General features: G+C 42.3%; 1 pseudogene; it reads right to left on the reverse strand.

The window, feature by feature from the left end:
- Positions 1–15,382: 15,382 nt before the first annotated feature.
- On the reverse strand, positions 15,383–15,970 carry LOC147428398 (uncharacterized; annotated as a pseudogene).
- Positions 15,971–18,144: the final 2,174 nt, after the last annotated feature.

The raw sequence follows: 18,144 nt of genomic DNA on the forward strand, positions 1-18,144 counted from the left end.
CCCTTGAGGTTTTGTGAAGAAGCTCCTCTCTCCTTCCTCTTCACCATAAATCCCTTTCCTTCCTCCTTGAGCCTCACATCTCTTCAAGAAGGACTTCAACCCCACTTCCCTCTTGTTTGCAGGAGATAATCTTCATTTCTAGTAGGATTAATTAATCCATGTGTTTTAATACTAGAAAGGTTTATGTGCATCATTTTAGTTTTAAGCTTTAATGGAAACCTTGCAATTAGGGTTAAGTGATAAGAGTATCTACGCATCATAAAGTTAAGCTTCAAAGGTAGATTTGCACTCGTAAGCTAAGCTTTAATGGTAACTTTGTACTTAGATGTAAGCTTTAGTGATTTTAGGTTTTAAGCTTTAATGAAAACCTTGCAATTAGGGTTAAGTGATAAGAGTATCTACGCATCATAAACTTAAGCTTCAAAGGTAGATTTGCACTCGTAAGCTAAGCTTTAATGGTAACTTTTCACTTAGATGTAAGCTTTAGTAATTACCTTGCATTTTTAGGTTTTAAGCTTTAATGGAAACCTTGCAATTAGGGTTAAGTGATAAGAGTATCTACGCATCATAAAGTTGAGCTTCAAAGGTATATTTGCACTCGTAAGTTAAGCTTTAATGGTAACTTTGCACTTAGATGTAAGCTTTAGTGATTACCTTGCATTTTTAGTGACTACCTTGCATTTTTAGATATAAGATTTAGTGATTACCTTGCATTTTTAGGTTTTAAGCTTTAATGGAAACCTCGCAATTAGGGTCAAGTGATAAGAGTATCTATGTATCATAAAGTTAAGCTTCAAAGGTAGATTTGCACTCTTAAGCTAAGCATTAATGGTAACTTTGCACTTAAGTATAAGCTTTAGTGACTACCTTGTATTTTAGGTTTAAGCTTTAATGGAAAGCTCGAGAACTCATAAATTATAGGATGACCTTCTAGCTTCCTAAAATGGAAAGCTACGTACCATAAGAAAAGAGTAGTTGTCTAAGCTCGATAGAAGTAGTTCAATTTTTGGTATTAAAGAGTATTTCTAAAGTTTTCAATTTCAAATTTGTTTGCAAATACGGGATGGGGGAGATAGGGGATAACTTCACGGAATTGATATCCGTGTTGTTTGAACCGAAAACTCTACAAGATTCCATGGAGATGCCCCATGGATGGCAAAGGATTGTAAAAACCTGGGAATCGACAAAACGGGGATTGAACTTAAAAACTTGGCATTTCCGAAGAGACATTAACCATCAAATGCCTATGGCAAAAACTCGCTTGTATTTTCTAAATAAACTTGGCTAGTAGATAATAAATGAAATTAAGAATTAAGGTTGATAAATGGATGAACCTGGAAATTACCAATTAGGAGTTAAAAAGGAATCTCGAGAGGTGATAGGGATAGCCCATACTTGGGAGTGGTGCCTCATCACTTGCATGGAGTGATGACTGACGTAGTTACTTAGCACATGAAAGTGGTGTCTCACCACTTGATGACCACTTGAAATTAGTGAGCAACTACTTAAAAGTGGGTAGTCACCACTTGAACGCTGATTCTGGTCACTTGAATGCGGTGTCTGGCCACTTGAAAGTGGGATCTTGCCGCTTGATTGCAGTGACCAGGTTTAAGCTATCACTTGAAAATGGTATCTCACCACTTGATGACCACTTGAGAATGGTGAGAAACTAGTTCAAAGTGGGCAGTCACCATTTGAACGCCGATTCAAGTCATTGGAATCCAGTGTTTGGCCACTTGAAAGTGGTGTCTCACCACTTGGGATTGGTGTCTCACCACTTGCATGGAGTGATGACTAACGTAGTACTTTGTAACATTTACTGGTCTAAAAACTTATGTGTAGCGGAAATTAGCATGAACATAGTGGGCATTTCATTAGAATAGATTCCTAATGAGAATTACAAGAGTGCTTGGGTGGAGAGAGCAACAAAAAGCAAAACACCTAGTTAGATAGCATCAACAATACTTTCAAAAGAGAGAGAAATTAAGCTATTGACAACAGTTGAGGACCGGATTTGCATGGAGCCGGTCTCCCCTCCAAAAGGCTTTGTATTATGGTTTCTCCCATCAAGAGGGAGATTGTACAATACAATTCTTTGTGTTCCTTCAAGACTAGCTAGTACAATGAAGATGAAACCTTCATGCACTAAGCAATACACTTAGCAAACACAACTTTAATTATCCCCATTCTCAGACCCAAGACCTCACGCACCTTCGAAGATGGTGAGAGCTAGCAGGGTATGAGAGTAGATTGAGAGGAAGAAGGAGTATCTTACGAGAAAGATGTACATATCCTCACATAATCACTCATATTAGCATAGCTTAGCTTAGTAATTAACTTGAGAGAGGAGATGATCATGCATTGAAGCTTAGCTCTTGATTGGATTTGCATCCACATGCCAAGAGTGAGTTGATGTAGGCTTCTATCTCACAAGCTTGGAGTAGGTGATGAGCTCTCCATTGAAGCTTGGGAAGAGATAGTCTTCTTTACTTCACACATAGACTGTGTTTGTGTGTGTGTGTGTGATAATGCCTTGCCAAAAATCAGCTCCCTCTCTCTCTTGGGCAAGCCCTCTTGCTATTTACTCTTGTTGTCCTCTCATTGTACCTCCCTAGGGCTAGCCAATGACAATTAAGCAGCATAAGTGATAGCCTTCTGACATGTGTCCCCCTTTCCCCTTTTGTAAGAGCTTTAGGTAATTAAATAATTAAACGAAACTCTCATTGGACCCCTTTGCCTCCTAGCCAATAGGAATCAGGCAAGCCATTGGGCTGCTGAATGCTCATTTGACCCCTTAGGAGACAATCCAATAGTCTTCTAGAGGACTTAATTCTCATTGGTTCTTTTATTAAGTTTTTTTAAATTAATTAAACTAGATTTACTCTAGACTAATTCTCATTGGTCCACCTCCAAGGCCATCCAATAGGAATTGGGCACACCTTGTGGGCATCTGGGCTAGGGAGCTAACATGTGTCCCTAATTCCCTTTGGGTAAACGGAGCCTCTGTGTGTGTGTGTGGCTTTCTCTCTCATCCCCTAGAAGAAAGGCTCGCCCCCCTCCCAAGTAGGGATTGCAAAGACTTTTTGGCCACACACAAAGCATCCAATTTCCCCTAGGGTTGACCTTTGGACACAACCTTTGAATTTTGGAACCTTAGCATTTTGGAAGTCTTAATGGGCTGAACCTTAGAGTCTTTTTAGCCCATTGTTGCACATGGCTCTTTTGCAGATGTCCCCCCTTTTGGATCCCTATTTTCCCTCCTTTGGATCCCTACAGTGGCCGGTCTGTTAGCTTAACCAATATTCTAGCTTTTTCTCCCCTGGCACTTCCCCACATTAAATGATTAGTTAATATGAGAAAATCATTTAGGAGAATTAGATATTGATTATTATGACATTACCTCTCTCTTGAAATCATAGTCGTCCTCGACTATGGTGTAGAGAAGATATAGCATATTCATTAGTCCTTTTCTTAGCGGGTAGAGGATCCCTATGTTACCCTACGACATCATTCCACAATGGATGACTAGTCCATTTGGCACTTGAGAGCCTGAGGCTGCCACAAGCATGTCTACACATTAGTCCTATCAATCTTCCATAGTAGAGTGACAAGCTCTACTCGGTGTTTGGGAGACATCGTCTCTACAAACTTGATCTAAGCATGCATACTACTTCATTTTTGTGCACAATAAAGAAAAAGAGAGTCTTATAAGACAAAAACTTTGTTCATTTTTAACATTTTGTACATTTGCTTACTCTTGGGAAGCATTGTAAGCATTGACAAGGTTTAGGTTATCCTTTAATTGTATGCCTTGCATCCATCTAGCATCTTCAAAAGGATAATTCTTAAATTTAATAAGATATCGTCGGATAGTCTTACCGCCTCTTAGTAACTTGTCTTCATATCGGAGAATGGACTCGGGCTGCAGCACCTCCTCTTGGTCCTCGATCTCCGGTGGGTCTTCAATAGTTGGTTCTTGAGGTGGCTCTCCTTTGTAAGGCTTTAATAGGCTCACATGGAAAGCATTGTGTATGAGGCAATGATTCGGCAACTTGAGTTGATAGGCCATCTCATTGATTGGCCTAAGAATCTGGAAGGGACCATAGTACCTTTTTGCTAGTTTAGCATAGTAATTTTGGTAGCCTGTAGGATTCTTGCCCGTCGTGTGCCTTAATCGAGCCTTGGGAAACTTTAACAAGACCCAATCATTTTCTTTAAAGGCTTGGGCTCTTCTGTGCTTGTCAGCAGCAGCCTTTTGCCTTTGCTGTGAGATAGAGATAGCATCCTTAATCGTTTGAAAAGATCTTGTAGGTCTCGGCTATACTCATCTGCAGCGAAGATCTTCCCATGTACCTTAAGTAGCAAGACCTTAAGTCTTTACAATGTCTTGATCAACTATCCTTATTTGATGATAGCCACTTTTTAGGTCAATCCTACTGAAGTAGGTCGATCCTTGTAGCTTATCAAATAGGTCTTCTACCCGTGGAACGGGAAACCTATTCTTGATAGTGATCCTATTTGGTGCTCTATAGTCGACACACATTCGATATGTGCCGTCTTTCTTTTGCACTAATAGCACCGGTGAGCAAAATGGAGATGTGCTAGGCCTAACCATGCCCTTCTCTACTAACTCATGCACTTGCCACATAATCTCCTATTGTTGATCTTGAGAAACTCTATAAGGAGGTTTGTTAGGCGGTGAACTTCCTGGAAGAAGTTCAATTGCATGGTCATCATTACCTCATCTAGGAGGTAGCTCACAAGGGATGTCGTCAAGAAAAACGTCTTGAAACCCCTTGAGAAAATTGGATAACTCTAATTCCTTTTGGTTGCTTTTATTTTCTTTTGCTAAAGCATTAGGTTCATTTTGAGAATCTTTAACAAAAATCATGTACACAGAAATAGAGCTCTTTATTGACTTGTTGAAAGCTGGTGTATGTACAATGGGAATAGTGTTACCCATTTCCTTAGCATCTATATACATGTCTTTTTCCCTGAACTTAAAGGAGATTCTCCTTTCAGGAAACTTAACATCGGCAGCCAGGCGATCAAACCATGGTGCCCCTAGGATTACATCCTCATGCTTGAGAGGAGAGATAAAGAAGTCCTCTTTGTCCACATAGCCTTGGACATGAAGCCTCAGTTTCCCGATTAAGGGAGTGACTGAAGCTTCTTTGTGAGACCAACAGGTAGAACGACATGCGAATAACCTCCCAACCATCCTATATATAGGCCCTTGGCCCTCTTCTATATATAGACCCCTTTACTTCATGTATGTCCGGCACATTTCCTGGGCCGTGCCCATCTAGTCCTACCCTTGGCATGACATTACTCCCCCCTTGGAGAAGCGTTTTCGTCCTTGAAAACACAAGTGGTGGTATCTTCAGAAGAACACTAATGTTTTCCACCGTGGCATCCCTCATGGATCCAACGGTTCGTTGAATCGGAACCCGGTTCATTGGGAGGTTGAATGAAATCAAGAGTAACATCTTGATTTTCCACATTGTTGTCCCTGTGCAACCGTCTTGGTTAACCGACCCATAATCAAAAGAGAGTGAAGGCTCCATTTAGAACTCACTTGAGAATGCTAAACGAGTTATCACAACTAAGAGGTGTCTAAATGCATACCCAGGTTTCAGACGTTCTGAAGGTACTGGAATGTGCAATATAACCTCGGATCATCTTTCCATGAAAGTACTATGCTGACATACTCATCAGCAGCAACCAAGTCCTTGACTTGCTATGTTTTCTTGCCAATAGTCAACCTCATCCAAACTGATGATTAAGGTTGTTAACTTGAGAATAACAGGCAGAGACTAAAACTAGTCGTAACATGCCTTTCATCATCTGAAGCAAACTCCAAACCAGAAAGGTAACCGATCCAGTTGTTTCACTTCTTGCTAACGTATGCACTTAGCATATCCTTTAGCGTGGTTTACTAACGTATGCACTTTGCAAATCCTTTAGTACTAAATAGAATGCTTGTAAATTGACCATCCTACGTGGGATGAATAGCAGCAGTAAGAGTGAGGTGCTTTCCCCCTACCCCGTATAGACAGTCGCCCACGACTGAAGACAACTATGACTCAATCATTGAGTATCCAGCCATATACTCGATATGGAATGGAGACAACCAACTAGGTTGAAAGCAGATTGGAGTTTCAAGCAGCCAATCACAAACACCCATACGCAGTCATCACCTTGTATGGCAGGGTGTAAACTCATACTAAATCTGCAAGAGAGATTGCATTGGCAGTGTAAAAAAGTGCAGAAACAATAATGTCCATGAAGTTGCATGCCGCTCTGAATAAATTTGTGTTAAACACTAGGGCCCATAACACCTAGTGTGCATGCATTTAACACAAACATATCCGAACCGCAATTCCATGACGAGACTTTCCACGGTACGTACGTGAAAGTCTTGCAACAAATTTGGACCATAATAGAATGTGACAACCCAATCAGACCTAGGTACCAACCATGAGAAATTCTCATGTACATAGCCTTAGCTATATGTAGAAATCGTAACAAGTTTGTACTTAGTACCCGACAATTTCTGGCCACTAAAATTTCTCCTGATATTGTGTGCTTAAAATGGTCAAACCAATGGATGCAACCAGCACCTAGGGGCTTCTTCGTGACACATTGGTAAAAAGTTTGCACCAGTGTTAGTCCAAGAGACTCATATTCTCCACATGTGGAATATGTCTCAAACAAGGATATCAAGAAAAGCGACATCCATCAAGTACGAGCTGGTACTTGTGTGTGGAGGTAACTGCACACACTCTGCAACAAGAGTGAGAGGGACCCTCATTATCATGCTCCACACTGGCTAATTGAACTCCTTGAGTTCCTAGACCATGTTGTATCCCATGTGACAACATGTGCCAAATCAAACCCTACACTAGGTTCGTAACAGCGTAATGTATAGTGGACACTACGGTCCAAAATACTCTGTTCCAACATGCCCTTTGCATGGCTTTGAAACATTCAAGAAAAGTTATACGACTTGCACTGGAAACCGTGGGTGTTGCCTGCGCAATCCCACCCCTTTGGTTAACATCTACGTAGTCAAACCCCTTGGTAAGACCCTGTGTAGAAACTGCTCAACTAGTAGGTAACGATAACTAACATAGTTAACCATGTACATAATGATTGGAATCAACTCAAAAAGTTGAATTCGTCCGCTACCTTGTGGTAGATTGCAGAATTCTTTCCTTGAAAGTATAACTGGGAGAGATCAAACTGTGATCCTCAATGCCTATGGGGTGATTTAGTAGTCACCCGCCGGGTCGTACCCCAAACAATATGTACATAGACACTCCGTAGTGCTATAGAGAGAGCAGGGAATCCACCCAAGTGAACTGCTTAGCACTTATGGACATCCATGCTGTCGGAACTGATTGCTACATCTATACTCCTTTGTAGAGATCAGCGGCTGTGACTGTGAGTTGAAGATTATCAAAAACTCAACTTGAGTGTCGCACTGAAAACATGTAGTGCAAAAATGACACATTAAACATCCGTAATGACAAGACTCTTGCTTGTCCATTAACGTCAATGTATACTCCCCTGGGTAGATCTGTTCAATCTTGAGAACAATCACCCAAAGAATGCCAATAGTTGGGTCTTACCCTTGGCCTGACAATGGCTCTTAGCCGGTGTGGCTCATAGCCCTTGTGAAAATTAGTGTTCAGCGGACGAACCGATGAAGACGAATTTGAGTAGCATCTTAGCCATGTGTTAGATGAGAGTTAGAGCACCTTGGCTCAAGCTGACTCACGAGAAAAACACATATCAAAAGCTTCTCAGAAGATTTTTCATTTTTCCATTAAAGAGAGAGAGAAAGAGAGAAGAAGAGCATGCTGAGCTAAGGAACTTTCCTTAAGTTTTTAGAGTGTGTGCCCAATACACATCTTATGCCTGACTTGCAACTTATCGTATAAGCATTCCACAATTGTCCAATATGACTCGCTCATTGAGGGAGGTAACAGAAAAACACAACCACATCTTGACCTACCTTACTTACAGGGGTCGTGATTGTATGAAAATGACTAAGCATTGGCACTTTGCCTGTGAAATAAGTGTTGTTGTATGTTGACAGCAACCCAAAAACAATCCAGAATGTATCTTGTCCTTGACAAAGTGTCTGGTGTGAGAGCGGAAGCGTGTTTCCTGTGGCGGTAGAATTAAATCCACCTAGATAGCATGCCGTGCATACATAATTTTAAGCCCTTGGCAAAAGTGATGGCCTCAAACGTGAGAGCCACAACCATAAGTGCCTTGCACAATCGAAACTAGGAGGAATTCTGTGAGGTGATATTCCTTATTTTGCCAGTTTTGTCAAACTTGTGTGCCACGGCCCTTGATAACAAGTCATTGGGTAGTTCCTTGGCACAAGGGAGAAGCCTTGCTTCATATAAAATTTCCAAAGCACTTTGATTTATGCAATGGCCAAGCAAAGTGTAAACATGGAAAAAACAAGAAAAACTTAAACTTGGCTAACCTGGTAGTTGTTGCTCGCGTAAAGGTGGCTTATAGCCAAACCGACCGTGCGAGAAAGAGTTGTTGCATATGGATATACGCCCTCTTGTATCATATACATCCGTCGTATACGGAATGAAATAATATGTAAACCGTTTGCCAAAGCCTTCCCAAGTTTGTATGCTCATAGTATATGCCAGACGTGGTGAGTCACTATGCAAGATGCATAAAGAGAAGCCTTGCTTCGGACATTGCCCTTGTAAGTAGATACATGCCATGCATTATAAAAAGCCGCAAGGGTTAACTCTGGAGTGGTGTACTCAACACCACAATGGTGTATGCACTTAATGAGCCTTGCTCAATGATCAGAACAACATGTTGAAGACCAAGTGAGCCGTGATCGAGCCGTGATCGAGCATACAATTAACAGCTGCACACTGAGAATGAATCAAACAAGAAAAGTGCAACAAATTGTCATATCAAAGAAAGTCGACCTTGTCGATCATTCACAACCAATAGACCTTGTCTACGTGTAGATCTCATAAAGTACTCCTGTCGACAAATCCTACTATCGATTTTAAGAAACGATGACAGTGAGTTGGCCATGCCGATCATGTGAGCCGCTGTCGGCTGCCCTAGTCATAAAAAAAAAGAGTGTTGTCCGTTTGGAAAAGAGTCTGCCATGCCGAACAATTTTGTACCTTTCATCAAGTCGAGGTACAAGCCGTGCTGATCTTCACGAGGTCTAAGTAGTCTTGTCTGGCCCTTGGCCAGACCTTACGCCAATTAACCTCCTCCGACAAGCGTGTTGTCGAGGTCGTTGTGTATCCAAGCCATGCTTGATACAGGTTTGCAAGGAATCATTGACCTTCGCCAATAATATATGCAACAAATTTTTTATGTTGATGATAACTGTCACAAGCCGTGCTTGTGCTTCACACACGCATCTCGGATGAATGTGGGAGCTATGCAGCAGAAGTGATACTTTCTCCATCCGGAGAAGATGCTTCATAAGCGATGAACAAAGTCAAGGCATGTTGGATGTTTGTCTTGAAATCAATCATGGGTCGTAGGACAGTCAAAGTTGGTAAAATAAAACCTTCGCAGAGTCCAGCCTTGCTGGGTTATTACGCCTATGACAAGCCATGCTTGGATGCAAAGGTGATAATAACATCGTTGGCACAAGCCGTGCTTGTGCCGGAATGCAACATATTTGCGAAGAAAGTAACAACAAAATTGAAATATATTGCGTACCTCAGGATTCAATCGACGTGACTTGCCTTGCCGGCCACATGGCCAACAATAGATTCAAGTGATGAGCATCCTTGCCGTGCCTTATACCCATTGATCGAGAGTCATCGGATGTCATGCAAAAGCGATCGGCGTCCCCTAATAATGCCTTGCATTAAATGCGCAATCCATGGCGTAGTGGGAAACCATGCCTCCGTATAAGCATGGCTTACACTCTGCATGTACCATTGCAAGTTCGTCCGGCAACTTGTAAATTTGCTGCACAAGAACTATGCAAAAAATTGTGGTCGATCTTCCCCTGTCGTCGCCGAGATTGTACCTTGAATCTCATTGCCGTTTGGAGCCATGGCAGCCATGGATCTCCATGATCGCGGGGCCGTGCCCTTAGGAGGGAAGGGTGCCCAAATTAGGGTGCCCAAAGTAAGCAAAAAAATAAAAAAATGTGAACTTACTGGCTATGGCGACGACGGGTAGAGCCGCGAGGGAGGCGAAGACAAGGCAGTCCGCCTGTGATGGTCACATGCTCCTCGCGTAGTGTCGATTTGTGCCTGGCTTCCCTGGGCGACCTCAGCGATGACCACAGCATGCAAATCAGCTCTGCTCAACTTGTCCCCCCTTCCCGACTTAGGGCGGTTACCCGCGGTCGGCTCTGAGTTTGGCTTCTTTTCCATCTTCCTCAACTTTGCATGCACTTGCATGCTTTCACGCACTCATCAAATCCACCATGGGAGAGACTCCATACAGCCCTCCATGCCTTCTCCCTCCCTTAAGGCCATAGACAGAGATCGAGAGAGAGAGAAAGAGAGTGAGAAGAGTCGTCGTGCATCCCTCCTCCATAGATCCCCTGCTTCTCCCTTGAGCTCTGATACCAATGTGAGACCAACGGGTAGACTGACATGCGAATAACCTCACAACCATCCTATATATAGGCCCCTGACCCTCTTCTATATATAGACCCCTTTACTGCATGAGTGTCTGGCACATTGCCCGGGCCATGCCCGTCTAGTCCTACCCTTCGCATGACATTCTTGCCCCTTGAAGGCACTGTCTGCGGGTAGGACATCTCCCATCTCGTAGGATTGTATTCCTAGCTTGGTGGCCAACTCTATAGATATAAAATTGTGAGTAGAATCAGGGTCAAAGAGAATAAAAGCATTATGTTCTCTTACCTTTCCCCAAGCATGGCATAGAGGGGATCCTTTGTGATGAGTTTGGTGAGTCTCCTCCTCTTGGATTTCAACCAAGGAAGCTCTAGGAGGATCTTAGCGGTTGTTCTTTTGGGGACAAGTGCGGTATGCATGCCCTTGTTCGCCACACTTGAAACACCGGTTATCCTTGCGATAACGCTCAAGCTATTCAGGAGAGAGTTTGTTTTTACCTTTGTAAACTCCCTTCTCTTTAGCTTTGTTGGAGTTGCCCTTAGGAGACTTTTGGACATTGTCCTTCCCCTTAGGCTCATTGGAACCCTTGTTTTCCGTGGGCTTATTATTTCTTTTAGCCCCCATTTAGAAATTGATTCGAGAGGCCACCATAGTATGGTGTATTACCGCCGATATGGTACGTGGCCTTTGGGAGTTGACATACTCCGCCATTTCTTCGGTTAAGCCCGCACAAAATTGTTGCTTTTTCTCTCCAAAATCCAACTTTTTGAAGACAGTGGCATTAAGTTGTAGGTCCCAAAACTTGTCTACATATTTGTGAATGGATTCATTGGGAGAGAGCTTTAAGCTTCGCCATTCGGTGAGTACTTTGTCTTTGGCATCTGTGGCCAAAAACTGCTTCATAATGGAAGCTCTTAAAGCTTTCCATGTTTGTGGAGCTTCACCGTTGGCTCGTAGGCTAGACCACCATTGCCTGGCGGACTTCTGAAAGTGCATAGCTACATGGCGTAGCTTAGAGGACTCCGTGAAGCCCTCATCTCCAAACGCCGCATCGAGTTGCTAGATAAAGGCCAAGAATTTGTCCGTAGCACCAAAAGGTACCATCATAGATAAGGAAAGACATGCTCTTCCCTCCCTCTTTGAACTTCTTCAGCTTGGATGACCTCTTCCATGCGGCATAGGATTTCCTATGGCCTCTTCTTTTTGATGGTTCAAAGCTTGCACCATCGCTTTCTTCAGAAGGTGGAGAAGAGGGTGACCTCTTTCTCGCCTTTTTCTTGTCTTGATCTTCGTTGTCTTCACCATCACTTTCATAAGAGGAAGAGGATGAAGAAGATGGAGAAGAGGGTGTCCTCTTTCTCGCCTTTTTCTTCTCTTGATTTTTATCATCCCTCTTTGAATTATGGCGTGGAGAAGAGTGTGATGGTCTTCTCCGCTTTGGTGGTGATGGAGAGCGTTTATCCCGCCGTCTTCGTGGAGCCATCTCCGCCGAGGTGGCGGGAGACTCACTTCTTTCTCGTTCCTTCGGTGGAGGCTCTTGAGTTCTCCTTTGGGAAGGAGATGCATCATCAAGAAGTAAATTCTTGAGCCCTTCGTACGGATTCTCTTCTTCTTCCCGAATCGGAGAGAGACCTCTTTTGGTAGTCTCACAAGGAGACTGCCTAGGTGTTCTCTCGTCATGGTGATGAGCTTGGAGAATCCCGTGAGCACAGAGCTGTCATTGCACCTCACTTTGGAGAGATGGATTGCCCATGGCTTGTTGAAGCCTAGAAACAAGATAGTTAACAAGCATTGAAGCATCATTAGTAGCTTGCTCATGAGCAAAATCAAAGTTATCAACATTAATTTCACTCTCTTTACTATTGTCAGCCATTCTAACAACTTTTAGGTGTAAACTTTTTAGGTGTACTTTGGCACTTCAAGCCCTAGTTGCTACTCCTCTTTACCCCTTTAGTAAAAGCACTCAAGCTACTGTACCCGTGGCTCGAATACCATTAATTGCAAGGAATAGAAGAGAGGGTCTTTCGACACCAAAATAGCACCGGCTCCTGTCAAGCTTCTAATAGCTCAATAGTGGTTAAGCCGTAGGCAAGCCCCGTAGGACTCCACTATTAAGACCATAGCTCTCGATGGTGATGCCCCGTTAACTGCACGAAGGCAGGCGCATTGCAAGGCTGAAAAATCCATATTCTACTTACTCACACGCAATTAATAATACCAACCATTTATAGCTAGCTTGAGGACCTCCCTTCTTGAGCAAGAGAAGAGAAACCTTGTGCTCTGATACCAATGTAACATTTAATGGTCTAAAAACTTATGTGTAACAGAAATTAGCATGAACATAGTGGGCATTTCATTAGAATAGATTCCTAATGAGAATTACAAGAGTGCTTGGGTGGAGAGAGAAACAATAACACCTAGTTAGATAGCATCAACAATACTTTCAAAAGAGAGAGAAATTAAGCTATTGACAACAGTTGAGGACCGGATTTTCATGGAGCCGGTCCCCCCTCCAAAAGGCTTTGTATTATGGTTTCTCCCATCAAGCGAGAGATTGTACAATACAATTCTTTGTATTCCCTCAAGACTAGCTAGTGCAATGTGAAAGCTTCATGCACTAAGCAATACACTTAGCAAACACAACTTTAATTATCCCCATTCTCAGACCCAAGACCTCACACACCTTCGAAGATGGTGAGATCTACCAGGGTATGAGAGTAGATTGAGAGGAAGAAGGAGTATCTTACGAGAAAGATGTACATCTCCTCACATAGTCACTCATATTAGCATAGCTTAGCTTAGTAATTAGCTTGGTAGAGGAGATGAGCATGCATTGAATCTTGGCTCTTGGTTGGATTTGCATCCACATGCCAAGAGTGTGTTGATGTAGGCTTCTATCTCACAAGCTTGGAGTAGGTGATGAGCTCTCCATTAAAGCTTGGGAAGAGATAGTCTTCTTTACTTCACACATAGACTATGTGTGTGTGTGTGTGTGTTAATGCCTTGCCAAAAATCAGCCCCCTCTCTCTCTTGGGTGAGCCCTCTTGCTATTTACTCTTGTAGGCTCCCCATTGGACCTCCCCAAGTCAAGCCAATGGCTATTACACAGCATAAGTGATAGCCTTCTGACATGTGTACCCCTTTCCCCTTTTGTGAGAGCTTTAGGTAATTAAATAATTAAACTAAACTCTCATTGGACCCCTTTGCCTCCTAGCCAATAGGAATCAGGCAAGCCATTGGGCTGCTGAATGCTCATTTGACACCTTAGGAGACAATCCAATAGTCTTCTAGAGGACTTAATTCTCATTGGTTCTTTTATTAAGTGTTTTTAAATTAATTAAACTAGATTTACTCTAGACTAATTCTCATTGGTCCACCTCCAAGGCCATCCAATAGGAATTGGGCACACCTTGTGGGCATCTGGGCTAGGGAGCTGACATGTGTCCCTAATTCCCTTTGGGTAAACGGAGCCTGTGTGTGTGTGTGGCTTTCTCTCTCATCCCTTAGAAGAAAGGCTCGCCCCCTCCCCAGTAGGGATTGCAAAGACTTTTTGGTCACACACAAAGCATCCAATTTCCCCTAGGGTTGACCTTTGGACACAACCTTTGAATTTTGGAACCTTAGCATTTTGGAAGTCTTAATGGGCTGAACCTTAGGGTCTTTTTAGCCCATAGTTGCACATGACTCTTTTGCAGATGGCCCCCCTTTTGGATCCCTATTTTCCCTCCTTTGGATCCCTACAGTGGCTGGTCTGCTAGCTTAACCAATATTCTAGCTTTTTCTCCCCTGGCACTTCCCCACATTAAATGATCAGTTTAATATGAGAAAATCATTTAGGAGAATTAGATATTGATTATTATGACAACTTTGCACATGAAAGCGGTGTCTCACCACTTGATGACCACTTGAGAGTGGTGAGAAACTAGTTCAAAGTGGGTAGTCACTACTTTAACGCGTTTTCTTGTCACTTGAATGCGGTGTCTGGCCACTTGAAAGCAGGAACTTTCCGCTTGATTGCAGTGATAAGGTTTTAGTTACTGCTTGAAAGTGGTGTTACACCACTTGGGAGTGGTGCCTCACCACTTGCATGGAGTGATGGACTGACGTAGTGACTTAGCACATAAAAGTGGCTTCTCACAACTTGAATGCGGTCAGACACCACGTGAAAGTGGTTTTTATACGTGTAAGTGTTGTGTGCACCGCTTCATTGTGGTGTAACAGCACTTGTAAGTGTTTACTAACAAAATGTGTTCAAACTCCACTAATATGGTTTTGGTTACCATCATAAGGTGGTGGGCACCATTCATGTAGCAGCAGTAAAAAGTCTATGGCACTACTATAACTATTGCACCATCACTAAAAGCTGCTACATCACTTGGAAAAAGTGAGCTGCACCACCAAAAACGTTTGCACCTGTAACACCCCTACAAGTTTGTAAAACACGTCTGTTAGCATTGGGTAAACAAGACTTTTTAGTGGGTGAACACCACTTTGTAGGGTTTACAGTGAAGCGTTGGTGCATTTCTAGTAAAAGTTGTTTCTTAAACATTAAAACCTGCTGGTGCAAAACATTAAAAACTGGTTCAAACACACTAAAAAGCGGTGTGGAAACACAAGTAAAAGTGCTTCAAAAACATTTAGAACTATTAATCAAATTTTAGAAGTGGTTCAGATACAATTAGAGACCAGTATAGTAATGTTTCACCACTTTTTAATGTTGCAGCACCACTAGAAAGTGGTGCAAAACACCAAAACAAGTTGTAGCACTAATAACAAGAAGTATAGAAACATAATGTTGTGGCAGTAATGAGTTGTAGCACCAACAAAAAGTGGTATAGAAACATAATGTTGTGCAAGAATATGAGTTGTAGCACCAATAAAAAGTTCTTAAAAAATATATCAATTACCTGAGGCTCCTCAAGAATGTGGATTGGATGCTTTACATATGAACATCTAGCTAGTCTCTTACTGCAAACATCTTTCTTGTTGGGGGACACCCTTGTCTCATCCGTCCAAAATTGAAAGACTATGTCTTTAACAGTTTGAGTGATGTGAGTTCTCTGTGCATCATCTCTATGCCACGCAGATGCAGGGAAATAACCATCGGATTCAGTTGACACTATTAAGTGATGTTTGGCTAAATATAAGTTTCTTTTGTGGATCCCCATAAGCTTGGCAGCTTGCGGTATGCTCATGTCAGTGTTTTTCTCCTTGCTTCCACCATTCACCAACATCATCATTGCTTATTTCTTCACAAGAAACTCGTCTGAAGATCTTGGGACCTTCACATGATTCAAAGTGTTGCGGATGTTTCTCAGCATAATTGCTTCCAAGTCTTTGGATTTACTCTGCATAGTAAGGAAGCAAGGATGTTGAAGAAGTTCATCAAAGATTTCCTTCCTACCACTTGCATCCATTCCCACGGTTAATGTATCAAAGTGTTGTACCATAGATTGACATATCCTTCATTTCTTTCTTTCATCCATCTCCCCTGTATTGATTTCCGTCACAAAGTTGATCGTTGCCTTACGTTGCTTTCGTTTCTGAGCAGCCCAATATTCCCTCATTAATTTTCTACGCTGAAGTTGAGCTTCTCTACTCAATGACGATGAGCTGATAGACAGTTCTTCACTGTGCTCCATTGTTGCAGTACTTTCAAAGGATTGCTCTACAAGAAATACAATACAAATCATAACTACACGCTATACTTTTAATTAGTACATGGCACTTCTTGCACTAATTAGCAAGATACTAACAAAGCATAATAAGTGTTTATATACCTCAAGAATCATCAAGTAGAAGAGGAACCTATAGAGATGGAGTTCGTGAGAGAGAGAGAAAGAGTGCTAAGAGAGAGAGAGAGAGAGAGAGAGAGAGAGAGAGATGAGCGCGAGCTCAGACACAAGAGGAGCCATGCTTAGAGAGAGAAAGAGAGAGAGAGAGAGAGGGGGCTGAGTGATACAAAAATCTCAGCAAGAGCTCTGTGAGAGAGAGACAGAGAGGAGCTAGATAGAACTCCAAGAGAGATCTCAGAGACAAAGAAATCTCAAATAGGTTGTAGCGGGAAAGAAGCGGCGGACAATAACCCAGCGTTCAGCAGTAAATTACATTTAGTCTCATTAATTGTGGTACGTTAAGAGTCTCATTAATTGTGGTATGTTAGGAGACTTAATTGACGTAACTTAGGAGAGTGATATTCTTTTTGAGATTTGAAGCACTTTTAAAACAACCACTTTTAAGCGCAAAAAAGCAATGTCCTTGACATTACTTTCGAAGCCACCTATACATGCTTTCACCCTTCTCTCTTCTTCTTGGTTGATTGAAAATCTTTGCTACCTTCACTTTTTTAAGTCTACTTGATCTTCTATATAAGCTTGTGCACCCATCCTTCTACCATTTGTAGTTAATGTCGTCTATTAAGTTTTGTTTGCCTTTGTGTTGTTTGATCAACTTGTTGACTGCTCGTCTTTTACTTGTAGTTTAATACCCATCGACGACCTTCTTTTTTTTGCCAAGCTCACAATGGTGAGTGGGTAAATGTATTAAAATCAAGAGCTATACAAAGTAGCCTCAAGCTCGTACTAAGCTTTGAGGTGTCTCTCGATCACTCCAAATATTACAAAGGGCTAGCCCAAAACTAGCCAACACCAATAATTACTTACTCCTCGTGGCGGAGGAAGTGGCCAATTCCACTTGTTTAAGTTCCTTCTTTTCCTAAGGGCAAGAATTTTCCCTAGTTTCTTGATTAATCTCCGTAATGCTAGCTATTGATAGGCCATTTTCAAACACACGACGGTTTTCGGCCTTCCATACATGCTGAAAGTAGCAAAACCTGACATTTTATACACAAATTAACAGCACTTGACTTTTCATCACCATCCTTCTAGAAAAGAATTCTTTCTAATTATAGAACCCTATTTCCCATGTTCTTTGAACCCATTTGCATAGCTTCCCTACAAGGCCACTAATGCCCATGCACTCTTTAAACAAATAAGGGATATTCTCACTTGCCTCTTTGCACCCCAAATACCTATTTGAGTCCAATACCTCTGGCCAAAATCTTCATGCCTATCGACAAAGTCCCCACAACACTTTCCACAAGAACACCCCTATCGATAGCAGCCACTGTGGATTCCAAAAAAAAATTCTATCGATGCCCATCTTGCTTCCGGCCATTGCAAACCCCATTGTCTGTTCAGGGGATATTACCAATCAGCTTGGGATATTAGAGTGTTGTAAACACTCACTACAAGAGGCTATTCATATTAGCGACGCTCACACAACGACGCTCAAAAAAAAATTTCCCGGCATCTCTATGAGCGTCGCTATGAGCGTCGCAAATTTACAAAGAAATTTGCGACGCTCATAGCGACTGGGCTAAAAAAATAACAGAGAGCGCCCAAAAACTCGGATCTCAGATTTGAGTTTTTCGGCGCCCTCAAGCAAGGAGCAGGTAACGCTCTCCCTCTCTCTCTCTCTCTCTCTCTCTCTCTCTCTCTCTCTCTCTCTCTCTCTCTCTCTCTCTTTC

The sequence above is a fragment of the Adiantum capillus-veneris genome, chromosome 23 (assembly GCF_014529385.1).
Source record: "Adiantum capillus-veneris isolate H3 chromosome 23, ASM1452938v2, whole genome shotgun sequence".
NCBI lineage: Eukaryota > Viridiplantae > Streptophyta > Polypodiopsida > Polypodiales > Pteridaceae > Adiantum > Adiantum capillus-veneris.